The sequence below is a fragment of the Dermacentor variabilis genome, chromosome 7 (assembly GCF_050947875.1).
Source record: "Dermacentor variabilis isolate Ectoservices chromosome 7, ASM5094787v1, whole genome shotgun sequence".
Classification (NCBI taxonomy): Eukaryota; Metazoa; Arthropoda; class Arachnida; order Ixodida; family Ixodidae; genus Dermacentor; species Dermacentor variabilis.
Window position 1 is genome coordinate 58,946,082 of NC_134574.1, and position 12,187 is coordinate 58,958,268.

Below are 12,187 nucleotides of genomic sequence, written 5' to 3' on the forward strand. Positions count from 1 at the left end.
AACACAGCTGTTCCACTGGAACACGCGGCTACGCTCTCGGAAAAACCGCTTTCCGTAGCTGCAGCAGGCGGTCATATAACTTTATGCTAGAGCAGCTTTCTCAGCAGCTGATTTCCTGCTGCGGTAGCACAGCACATTTGTACGCCTGGATTGAGTACCGTTAGTTTCATTAATCCTTCCAAATGGATATGCCCTGTGTCGCCCTTTTTGTCGCCCACCTCATGTGTGTCGCCCTGTGTCGACCACACATGAGGTGGGCGCTTTCGCAGTGGCAATACGGTGTATCACATTGCTTCATTGCTAACCGCAATAAGAGCTACATTCACCGTGCTATAACTGCAACATTCACTGAAGTATTTTAGTTAAAACGTATTCGAGTTGGCCCAACTGGTGCACAGATTTGCGCTACCGCAGAGAGACAATGTGCGGAATGCGGAATCCTATGAAACAAGCATTAGCTAGACAACAACCAAAAAAGAAGTTTATTTGCTGTGGCCGTGTCTTACCCACTTGCTGGTACAAATCCTCCGATAAAGCCGCAAGAGTATTGCGCATATATTTTCTTGTCCTATCTTATTGCGAGAACAATGACGGTGCACAAAACGTTTTCAGAAGAGTTGAAAAATATGTAAAATATGGTGCAGCTGTGATTAAAATGGATTTGCATTTTGTCAGACCCCAAAGTACAGGTAAACTATGATATCTTTACGGAACCTCTATGCTGTCTAATATGTCTGCAACATATACAACATACATACATACATACATACATACATACATACATACATACATACATACATACATACATACATACATACATACATACATACATACATACATACATACATACATACATACATACATACATCTATGCGGCATGTATCTCTCGGTAATTGTTTTTAAGTGTTGACAGAAGTAACGCTAACATTAGTAAAGTGCACCAAAAAGTGATGCAACGGAGGAGAAAAACTTGTGTGTCAACGGACTAGCAATTTGTTCAGGCGAATGCGTCCTCAGTTGCTCTAACGTGATCGCATCTGCCATATTTTTTTTAGGAAGCAAGGGCACTGACTATACTCTCCTTTTTTGGGACGCCAGGGATCACTGCGCTGTTTTTTCGCTGAAGTCTAAGGGTAAGAAAATCAGTTGCGTGTTGCAAATACAGCGTTAAAGGGCAGGAGAAAAAAGTGACACTTCAAAAAGCTATGATATTCACAAGAGCGCCTGTTCGACAACCCTATGCATGAGAGTAGAACACTGCAGTAGAAAGAAATGTGAGCCGGATGGTAGACTTGGTTAATGCGTAGAAGATCTTGTGGAAACAGCTTGCACTCGTGAAGTAAGCTGAAGGTCGTTGTCTTCACTTCCCCCGCAGAGAGGGGGAAGTGGCCAGACGGTACGTGCCAAGTACTCCAGGGCGCGATAAGGAATTTAGTGCGTCAAAAACTTGCGTCAAAAAGTGCGTCAAAAATTGCTGTGGAACGTACGGTCGAGGATGACCTGTAGATATGTCACATATCATTGTGGCGTTGCAGCCAGACAGTAAAGTATGTTCAAAGCGCAGATAACAGCTGGCAGTCCGGAGTGCTTGAAGTTCGCGGTCTGTGACTTGAGTGGTAGAGAGGTAGACGAAGTCGACGCCCGAACGACTTAATTGGTTTGCATGCATATGAATACATGACAGAGCTCCAGTGACGGAATTATCGGCGCCACTAATATGCCGAATATCAGTATTGAATTCGGAGAGATATGCAAGCAGGCGAATTTCGCAGGGAGTGTGCGAGGAACTGTTGGAGGTAATAGCATAAATGAGCGGTTTGTGGTTGCTGACAATAGAGAATTGAAGCCATTCGAGATTGTGACGGAATTCGCGGACTACGAGGTAGAGTTCTAGAAATACTACTGAGGACCACGTTTGCGTTGGGCGAGAACCGCCCCGAGGGCGAATCTACTAGCATCTGTATGCACGTCAGTTTGGGCACAGGGGCCATCATGTCGCAGAATAGGAAGATAAGTGAGCAGATGGCGTAGGGCCGTGAACACGTCATCACAATTTTTCGGCCAGACGGGTAGGGTGTTGTCTCCCGCGAGCAGTTAAGTCAAATGAGCGATGATGATTGCGAAGTTTTTCGCCAAACCGCGAAAATAGGAGTAGAGGCCAACTAAACTGCGTAGTCTGTTAGGGCGGTGCGTTTCGGAGTCTCCGTAACAGCACGGAGTTTTTCCGTATTCAGAAGCACGCCTTCTTTAGGTACGACGCGGCCTAAGAACCTAAGATGTTAAGCGTACGAGCAGCAAAGAAGCAGTTCTGACATTAAGCTGGAGGCTAGCCTGAGTAAGACAGCTCATTGCATATCTTAGTCATTGGAGGTGAGTCGGGCAATCCTGTGAGAAGACATCACCTAGGCAGCACAAAGACGTGTACCCCTTGAGACCGCGCAAGATACTGTTCCTCATGCGCTTGAAAGTAGCGGGCGGATTACATAGGCAGAATGACACGGCATAAAATCCGTAGAATCCGTCTCGTATGACGAAGGTGGTTTTCGAGCGCTCAGCCTCTTCTATGGGTACTTTCCAATATGCGGACCTCAAATGCAAAAGGAAAAGAAAACGGAACCTTGCAAACAGTGAAAAGCATCATCAATGCGTGGTAGGAGACATACAGCTTTGCGCGTAATTTTTTTAAGACGTCTGTAATTAGCACTGAATCGCATAGAACAATCTTTATTATTTACTTGGGCGATCGGCGATGCCCACGGGCTATGGGACGCTGAATCACGTCACGCCGAAGCATATGGCTGACTTGTTCGTCGATGACACGGCGATCAGAAGCTGAGACACGCTAAAGATGGTGTCGGAGTGGGGCAGGCGAAATGGTGTCGACGCTGTGCGATACTGTGTTGTTCCAACAGAGAGAAAGTTGATGGCAGTTGATAGAGGCGGTAAATTCACGTAGCAGGCTGACAAGTTGCGCGAATTGTGTGTTTTAAGATGACCGGAGATTGTCGGATTGAAGCATTCCTACGGCTGTCCACTCACACTGCCGAGCGCGGTGATGGACGTCGAATGTGCGTCGTCGGGAGCATTGCAGAGCATTCAGGAATCACTGACCGTAACCGAGGCATTCTTCGCTATTCAAAGTAATTGACAGGAAAAACACTAACACACACACACACACACACACATGACACCATAGCATGCATTAAGGGCGATTTGGGCGATGGGCAACGGAAGCGAACGGCGAGGGGCGAAGCAATCCTATGGCGTGAATAGCGCGATTGCGCCGCGTCTTGAGGCTCGCGATACGGAGACGACGGCGGTTGACTGAAGAGCGATATCAGTAACTTCGGCAACAAGCATTGTTGTAGACGTCACACGATCTTGGTCCTTGGCTACATCGGAAAGAAAAGGCAACTCCACCTCCGCGCGGGCGCACTCAATCACGGCATTGTTGGACTAAAAGGTATTCTAGCCTTGGATGACATCATGGGAGCAGGACGAGAGTACAACCAATTCATTGACATGAAGAGATTCTGCGATGTCAGTACGTACAGCGGAGGCTCCCAAAGGTTCGAGAGGCTGTGCGCTAGCAGTACTCGAATTCATTCTGGAAAGTGACGTCGTTATATTTCCTATTCGTCGGCAAAGTCCCACGCGTTCTACCGACATTGCTGCGCCCGTGTTTACAAGCGCGATTGCTAGTATCCCTTCGACATATACCTCAACGACATTGCGGGGGTTATTTCCAGGCCTTTGGTAAATTGAAGGAGACGCGGGTCTCGCCTGCGAAACTGCCACACCTAGTTTCCCTGTAGTTGAGGGCTTGGCCGAAGCCTCATCAGTGAGATGGGGTGGCGGCGTCGGGATGGAGAACGCCGACTAGTGTTAAGAAGGGGGGTTCATCTAATGGCACAGGAGGTTGTAGCTGTCGAAGATTCTAAGTGCCCATGAGCCCGCGGCAATCATAAATTGGCCGCGCACAGCGTCGACAAAAGTGGGCAACGTATCCCGGAATACTACAATTGTAACATATGGGGCCGTCGTTCCCTGTGCGCCAAGGATTTCGCTGGCGTGTCCGCTGTGGTGCAGGCGGCGAGAAGGGCATCGGGGAAGGTCGCGAAACAGCTTGGAGGGGTGGGCGTGGATCGAAGTGATGATTTGTAGTGACCTCAGTGCGCGTGAAGGGCGCTGTGACGGTAGCTTGTAGCATCTGGCCGTCACTCACGGACTTGCTCCTTGATGACGGTTTCTAACCCCGAACTTCTCGCACGAACTCGTTTATCTGGTGCTATAGAGGCAACTCGTCAACGTCTACCGTGCGACCTGAGACAGAGGCGAATTCTGTTGGCGCAAATTGCTTGACTACTCGCTGCCTTCCGAAGTCCTCCTAACTCTGTCACCGCGCAATGACGACAGACACTGTGTTCGGGTTTTGGGCGACCAACATCTGGAAGGCGTCGATTTAAATTTCCTTAATTATATGCCTCATCTTGTCCACGTTTAACATCGCAGCGTCGACGGTGTTGCAAAGATTCACGACGTCTTTTGATGTAGCTGGTGAAAGTCTCACCTGGATGCTGGGCGCCTCCGCGCAGCCGTTATTCGACAGCATGACGACCAACGAGTTCCGTAAAGTTTGTCTTAAACATCGACCACGTCCGGGCATCTTATTTGTGGTGACGACAACTACACATGTACAATGTTGCCCAAGGAGATAATTATGTTTTTGACCGTTATCGTATCATCCCAGTGGTTGTGCGCACTGATTCTTTCGTACGAGGCGAGCCAGTCCTCTACATTGTGATCTAGGGTGGGCGCGGAAATAGCGGGATTGAGCGGGCGCTCTACGCCAGCACAGCTAACATATCGCACTGTGGCCGGAGGTCCTTGGGCTAGATCTCAGGCATGGCTCGAGAAGGCTGGGCTAGCTCGTCCGGCATAGGCAGAGATGGTTGAATGGCTTGCCTTCGAAATTCCAGCGTTGATGAAGTCGTACCCACCAAGCTCCACTTATTGTCAAGGTATTTATGAGCACGGAACGCAAAGAGCTAGAGGTAGTGAGAAACCTGCGGAAGTGAGAAACCTGCGAGCAATCAAAACCGGCCTCATGCGTAAAACGCGCGTAACGGGCCTGACAGTCTGGCACACCGTTGTATATAATATCCTGGAGATGCACCTGGCTAACGATAATATGAAGTTGATCAGATCCGCAATCTCATCCCAATTAATTCGTTTGCCCACCCTGTCATAGGAGGCGTGCCAGTCCGCAGATAATCGCCTCCTATGTGGCTGGAAATGGCGGTGTACACAGACGGAAATCCGCGCAGGGCGCGGAATGCTTTGAAGTCATTGTACGTGGTGACGGGCCTACCGCCAAGACTCGATTTGGGGGCAGAGTCCTGCTTCGAATTTCTCGCTTCAAGGCGTACCCAGCATTGTCAACTAATGTGACGAAGTGTGTTGGAGTCGTCGAGCGACAGCTAGAAACGCCGCAGCAGCAACGAGAGCTCTCTTGGATGGCCGAACTGACCGCGAGACACGGGATGGTGACGGCACTTTCAGAGTGACCTTCTCATTCCTTGGATCAGAAACTGAGTGCGCTTCCGCTCTGTGAAAAAGGATGACTAGCGAAGCTGCGTATGTGGGTCCTTTAATGGCGAACTGCACCTCCACCGCGGGTAGGCCCCGCATTACACTATCTTGGCGATCGGCTTATGTATGGAGAATGCTTAACGTTTGCTTCACCCCCCCAGCCCACGGACGGCCCGGCATTGCACTTCTTCGAGGTGCCTGCACACAAGGACACAATTATGGGGGATAGAGCCCTTAACAGTTTGGCTGCAAAATTGGCCATCTCTGTGCTTCTTAATTCTTTAATAAACAACGATGACGAACGCGGCAGAACTGGCATGAGCGCGTTCACGCGATAGCGCCAAGGCGCGTCAACGAGCCAGCTGTGGAAGACGATGACGATGCTGGAGCCAGTTGTGATGATTATAGTTTTGTTATCACACGGACACGACTCTGGGGAAGGTCACGCGGTAGCGCCAAGGTGCGCCAACGAGCCAGCTGTGGAAGACGATGACGATGGTGGAGCTAGTTGTGATGATGATAGTTTTGTTATCACATGGGCTCGATCCTGGGGAAGCTAGCACTAAACGCATTCGCTGTTAAACGTAGAGTTAACGAGAAGGGCATTTGCAGCAGGTGGGGATAGAACCTATATCTCATCATCACGTGTGCGCTGCTCTACCTATTCAGATACAATGGCGCCTTAAACAGCTGAGGTTTAAACAGATTAAACAGCTTGAGTTGGGCTCGTATAGGCCGATAATTTTAATAAAAATAATTTCTCACTACACTGGGGCAGACACAAGCTTTCATGAATGCTGCTGGTGGCCGTTCATATTTTGAATTATCATCAGGCGGAAAGCTACTAGTATGCATACAAAAGAAGCTTTGTTCGAAAGCGTACACAACCACACAAAAACCACCAGCTACACTTTGTACAGAATAGTTCGCAACTGTTTAACGGGCACTATATACCTCCTCTCATATCTGCCACAATCTCCCTACGTATATTTCTACTTGTCAGCAAGCTGTATGGACGACGTCTAGGATCCACATAGTAACGTGGAAATTTTTCCCTGACGGATACAGATCTCAAGTAAATTTTCTTTATTTTTTTCAGGTACACAGGGATATGAGGTGCGCACATGGAATGATCACATTCGCCGATATGTACCTCGTTGTAGGGCAATATTTAGACTACATGCTTCACAATTGTTTTCTCCTTTCACCCACAACTGCATACAAGATTGAGAAATCCTATTGTATCAACGTAGCAAAGCAGCTGGAAATAGAACGCAAGTTCAAAGAAATATCGACATGGAACACACAGGCTCTGAATAAACTACATTCTACCTTGCAAAAACTCGTTTTTTATAAGGTGTGTGCATGTAGAAGTTCTTTCAGTCATGTTTCAAAGAATGTAGGGAATATAGTGTAAGAAAAATAATTTAGCTCTTGGAACTCGCCCGGAGATGCGAACAGCTACTCTTGATAGCAGCTGTAGCCTTTGGGATGGATGGATGTATAGATGGGTGTTATGAGCACCCCCACCCCCCCTTTAAGAGGGGGCGGTGGGTTTCCCCACCAAGCTCTTGTCCTTATTTTATATAATGTCTCACCTATATTAAAGGAATTCCCAGTATTAAACCTTCTCAACCACTATTGGGAACATTGTTTTTGTACTCTTCAGTTGTTTGTGGTCTCCCTACATTTCTGCCACCAAACCACCAATTGCATTTTACTAATCTCAAGTGCGGGAATGTTCACTATTCCCCTGCAATCCCTGAACAGAAAGGCTTCAAGGAGGCCAGACGAGTCTAAACCGACCGCTGGTCAGATACCTTCACATTCTTATAAAACCTGCCCATCGTTTGCCTATGCCTGCCGTGTTTGCTTAGTGATCATGGTGTTGGGCTGCTGCACGCGAGGTCGCGGGACCAAATCCCTGCTGCGGCGGCCGCATCGATGGGGCTAAGCGCGAAAACAGCCGAGTACTTAGATTTAGGTGCACGTTAATGAACCTCAGGCGGTCTAAATTACCGTATATGCCACCTCCTCCCCCCCTGCTACTCACTACGGCATCCATCATAATCAAAACATGGTTTTGACACGTAAAACTCCAGAATGTGCTTTTCTAATCGTTTCCCTAGTTTTACAGCAGCAACGACATGCGTCTTGTTGCTGGGTGTACCTCGCCTTATAGCTATGGATTCTAATGCAGCCTGATGTCGTTTTGAAAAGTAAAGAGTTTCCTCGGACTTATCACGAACTCATTCTTTCCTGATTTAGCTTTTACCTCTCAGGTGGGTTTCTCATAGTATGTTTCTCTTCCATGGCCGCGACGCAGCAGATTATCTTAGCCTGTTTGACTTTGCATTTGACGTTCTTTGTTGCGACCTTGCTTAATACACTGGTCGCATACTTACTGGTAAGCTTCCTACTTCTTTTCCCCCACTGTTTGTGAATGTTATTTCTGTACAAATACCTGAAGGCTCTACTTTCTTTCATATTCTGCAGTATTTCTCCGAAATCCATTTTGCTCGGAGCTCCCCGGCCTTCACAACTTGTCCAGCCCAAATCACCCTGTACAGCTTCATTTGTAGTTTTCCCGTGAGCGGCGAATGAGAGGCGTCCCCTGGACCTTCGGTTGCCATCGAGTCCTGATTGTACCCCTGACTTCAAGCAAAGAACCGCATTTCAGCGTGGAAGTGCTGGAACCATTGCACCTTTCGACATGTTACGGAGGACTCCGTACCTATTGTATCCCCATAGGGCACTGCGTTTCGTATGAGCGCGTTTGTCTTCCACTTTGCTATCATTTTTTCCTGAGTTTCCATATAGCTATTGCCTTCGTTTATCAACACACAAAGATAGTTGTATTATTTTACCCGCAGTATTTCCGAGCTCACTATTGACACTGTCTTTTCTACGTTTTGTGTGTGCAATACGAATATAAGGTGAGTATGAGGTACTGTGCAGTAGCGCCTCCCCTGCCGCCGTTGTCGGCGCATGAAAGAGTAGAAAAATGACGGCTTTGGCTTTAAGTAAAACATAAATCATTTTTATTTCAGCTTCGTGTTTTCTTTTTTCATCCGATGTATTTTTTTGATTCGGCGGAGTTGCCGCGAAAGATAGGCACTAAAGCAAATGGCAAGAGGCGTAAAACAAATTGACGCATCCAGCCCTTTTTCATGAAAGTACTGGAGAAATGAATGGGTGCACTTGTCCGTTAGCTAAAGGGTAAAGTCCTCCAGGATTCTTCGCTTTAATTTGTTTCGTACTATCAGTTACTGTTGAAGTTTCATATGGGTAACGCTTTGTTTCTAGTTACCTTCAACGTTGTTGTGGGCAACCTGTACACGCATGGTGCATCTCTTCTACTTTAAAATTTCTTCTTCTTCGGCGTCACGAAGTGGTATCGCAGTGTTCCCTACACAAGCTTCATTGACGGCGCAGGTGGAGGCTTCAGCCGGCTGTCACCACCAATACCTGCTGCTGGCAGCGGTGTGGCTAATGTTCTTACGGCTAATGTGAATATGCCAGCCGGGATCAGGACGAATCTTGACAATTAATGTCATGGAATGTTTCGTTTCGGACTGTGATTTGCAATGGTAGAATTGTACAGGTGCTCTTTATCTCTATCTATGAGAAAACGTGAGCAATCCACTAGGTTGGCTACAAAACCTTAGAATAAATTTGGCATCGATAATTCCTATCTTTGTGAAGACCATGTCATGGTACCTGTTTCCCACGCTAATGCGATCGCAGTAAAAACAACAGCGGAACGATTGGGTGTCGTCTGCAGATTAAATATTTATGCCACAATACACAGTTAAATGGCTCTGAACGATACCGCAGCACATGAAGTAGGACCACCAGGGATCCATGGGTACGCTTTAAAATTGCTACCACCTGCTTCGAAAACTGGTCGGTAAAACGTGCCCGAATCAAATATCGCTCTTGTGTTTTCTCTCCAACAGAAGACGTTTGAAGACGGACACGTGAATATTCGTCGGGAAGGCTATATTTCGTAACACTTGAGGCAAAATGCGTAAAATTGTAAAACGAATGCACCTTCGTCCAACTTACCTGAAATATCATGATTTTGCGATCGCATGGGGCTATCAAACACAATTTGGATGTGATACCCCGGTTTCACTGGGGTCACCGTGAAAGTCATTAGTAATTTCCACTAATTATGGAGGAAGACAAGCGCGATCAAAATAATTCATACCAATGGGGCAAGATCGATATGAAAAGTTCTCCGCGAATAGGAATCACGTCTGCACAGCGAGATTCATAAGACCAGCACCAATATGGGACCGCAGAATTTGCTACAAATTTCGCATTCCAATGAGTAGCTTCAGAAGTGGTGCCTCTGTTAGATCATAGAATCCCTACTTTAAACGGACCTACATTCTTAGCAGATTTTGGGAAATGGTTTTGTTCGAAAGTAGTGGTAGTAGGGTTTTACTTAAGCAGACGTAACTTCAATAGTCTTAGTTTTAATTTTTCAAATAAATATGCGGCCAAACTTAGTAAAAATAACATTTATCATATATTATTTGCTGCCAAATTAAAATTTTTCTTGCTGGTAATCTCCCCTCATCCTCCATGCGAAAACAGCAGGGGCCTCGCAATAGAGTTTGTCAAGTGTTTCGCATAGAATGAAACACCCTTCATAATTGTGCCTGCCCGTGAATTTGTATGCTGTTTGATACATATTTCTCATTTATTATCAAGCAAGCTGATGCCAGACGGAACATTTACTATGATGTATTGTGTGGATTGGGTTCGTTCATGTTACCGCGCCATTGCGCAGCATGTTATCGGCACAGAGGCCTAATCGCGGTGAAATTGCTGGCGAACTATGCGAGCGCATGCCGCCACCTTCCCTCTCTCTTTTATGAAAGTACGCCGTACAGTAGCAGGATCGCAAAACAATTGCTGCTGTCCGCCCGCAAAGCGACTAGCCGCTAAACCTGTTGACCTGTTTTGGTGGAGAACCACGTCCCCTCTCCCCTGGCGGCTCTAACCGACCGCAGAAGCGGGAGCTCGGGGAAAAGCTGTTGGACGGTGAAATGTTATGTACCTAATTCCAATTCTCTCGCCCTTGTTCACCAACCATGCCGAAAATCCTCGGTCCGAGACGGATGCACACCCATTCGCTGCTCCTGTTAAGGTTGTAACAGCGCACCGAAGACAAGGACAACAGAAGAAATAAAACGACGACACAGCACTGACTCTCAACTGATTTTTGAAAAAGGAAATAAAACGACGACACAGCGAATAAAATAGAACGACAACACAGCGCTGACTCTCAACTGATTTTTGAAAAAAAAAAACAGTTGAGAGTCAGCGCTGTGTCGTCGTTTTATTCCTCCTGTTGTCCTTGTCTTGGGTGTGCTGTTACAACCCTTACCATGAATCCCAACCAAGTGGCCCAACTTGCCGTTCTGACGCTGCTCCTGTTGTGGAGGCTACGCCTAAGAGACGCGGCTCACTTCACGTGAGCGGTCGAAGTGATCGGGTAGCCCTCGGAGGCTACACCGGGCTAGTGAATGTTGCCCTGGTGGTGCGCCCGTTGGACGTTATCTTCCCCTGTTACGGCGTGTTACAGCGTTCATTTATATTGTTGTACCATGCTTTATTTGCGGCAGCCCTGGCTAATGTGCACCACACAAGTGTGCAGCAGCTGGTCAACGCCAATGTAGTAGTCGAATAAATGCCTTCCGTGCACTCTTGGCTGCTTCTCCTTACGGCACTCAGTCTGACTTCCAGTGGCTGCGGAACGAGCGTCAGCTTCGGGCCCACGTAGCAGACGCGGCTGACCTGATCGTACTTCGTAGGGTTCGGGTCCTTGGACACGCACGGTTGTCTGAGTCATTACCGGCTGAGGGCCGCGAAACAGAGACCACAGTATGAAAGACTAGTTTCAATATGTCAAGGGTAGACGAAGTTAATTTTAATAACAAGGATGGCTCAGCGGCCTAAGAAGAAGGAACGAAACTGGTCACGCTTGTAAAACTCGGGATTAGCTGGAGTCTTAGACGAAACATAAAAAATAAACAATTACACCGCATTCATAGCCACTCCGCTGTACAATAGTACTGGCAGTAATCCACCGTTGGCTAGGGTGGCGTACAGATGAATGTCATAAATTTAGGACAACAAAACCATAATATCGCTGCTATAAATTTCTTGCAATTAATTCTATTCTTTCTAATGATATACGGACAATATACCTGCCTATCTGCGCTGATAAGCTGCTGAAAACATCACGTTATTATACAAAGTTATAGTTATAGTTATTGGTCGAGTTATATGGGCAAGATTCAAATCAATAATCTTATAAGAATGGTTACTTACCGTCTAGAACAACAAACCTGGTAAGTTTTACCGCGTGGCGTACCTGTGACCGTCGACTCAACTACCCTACGTCACCCACCATAACCAGTCTGAGCTGTGTAATACAAAACTGAAATTTCTGAAAACCTTTTAAAAACATCTACGCTGCATAATGTAGCTCCCTACATTGAGCGTATTGATCAGTAAAATTTCAATAAATAGTTCTGTGATGTTGAATTGTTATCAGGCGGTTCAGAAATCACCGAAA

At 46.9% G+C, this 12,187-nt stretch overlaps 1 long non-coding RNA gene across 1 annotated transcript in view; it reads left to right on the forward strand.

Moving 5' to 3' along the window:
* LOC142589067 (uncharacterized) overlaps positions 1–6,950 on the forward strand; it is a 41,833-nt gene extending 34,883 nt beyond the window's left edge. The window contains exons 4-5 of the long non-coding RNA XR_012829811.1: positions 1,056–1,133; positions 6,692–6,950. This is a non-coding gene — a long non-coding RNA (uncharacterized LOC142589067). The remainder of the gene's footprint in view (positions 1–1,055; positions 1,134–6,691) is intronic.
* The last annotated feature ends 5,237 nt before the right edge of the window (positions 6,951–12,187 follow it).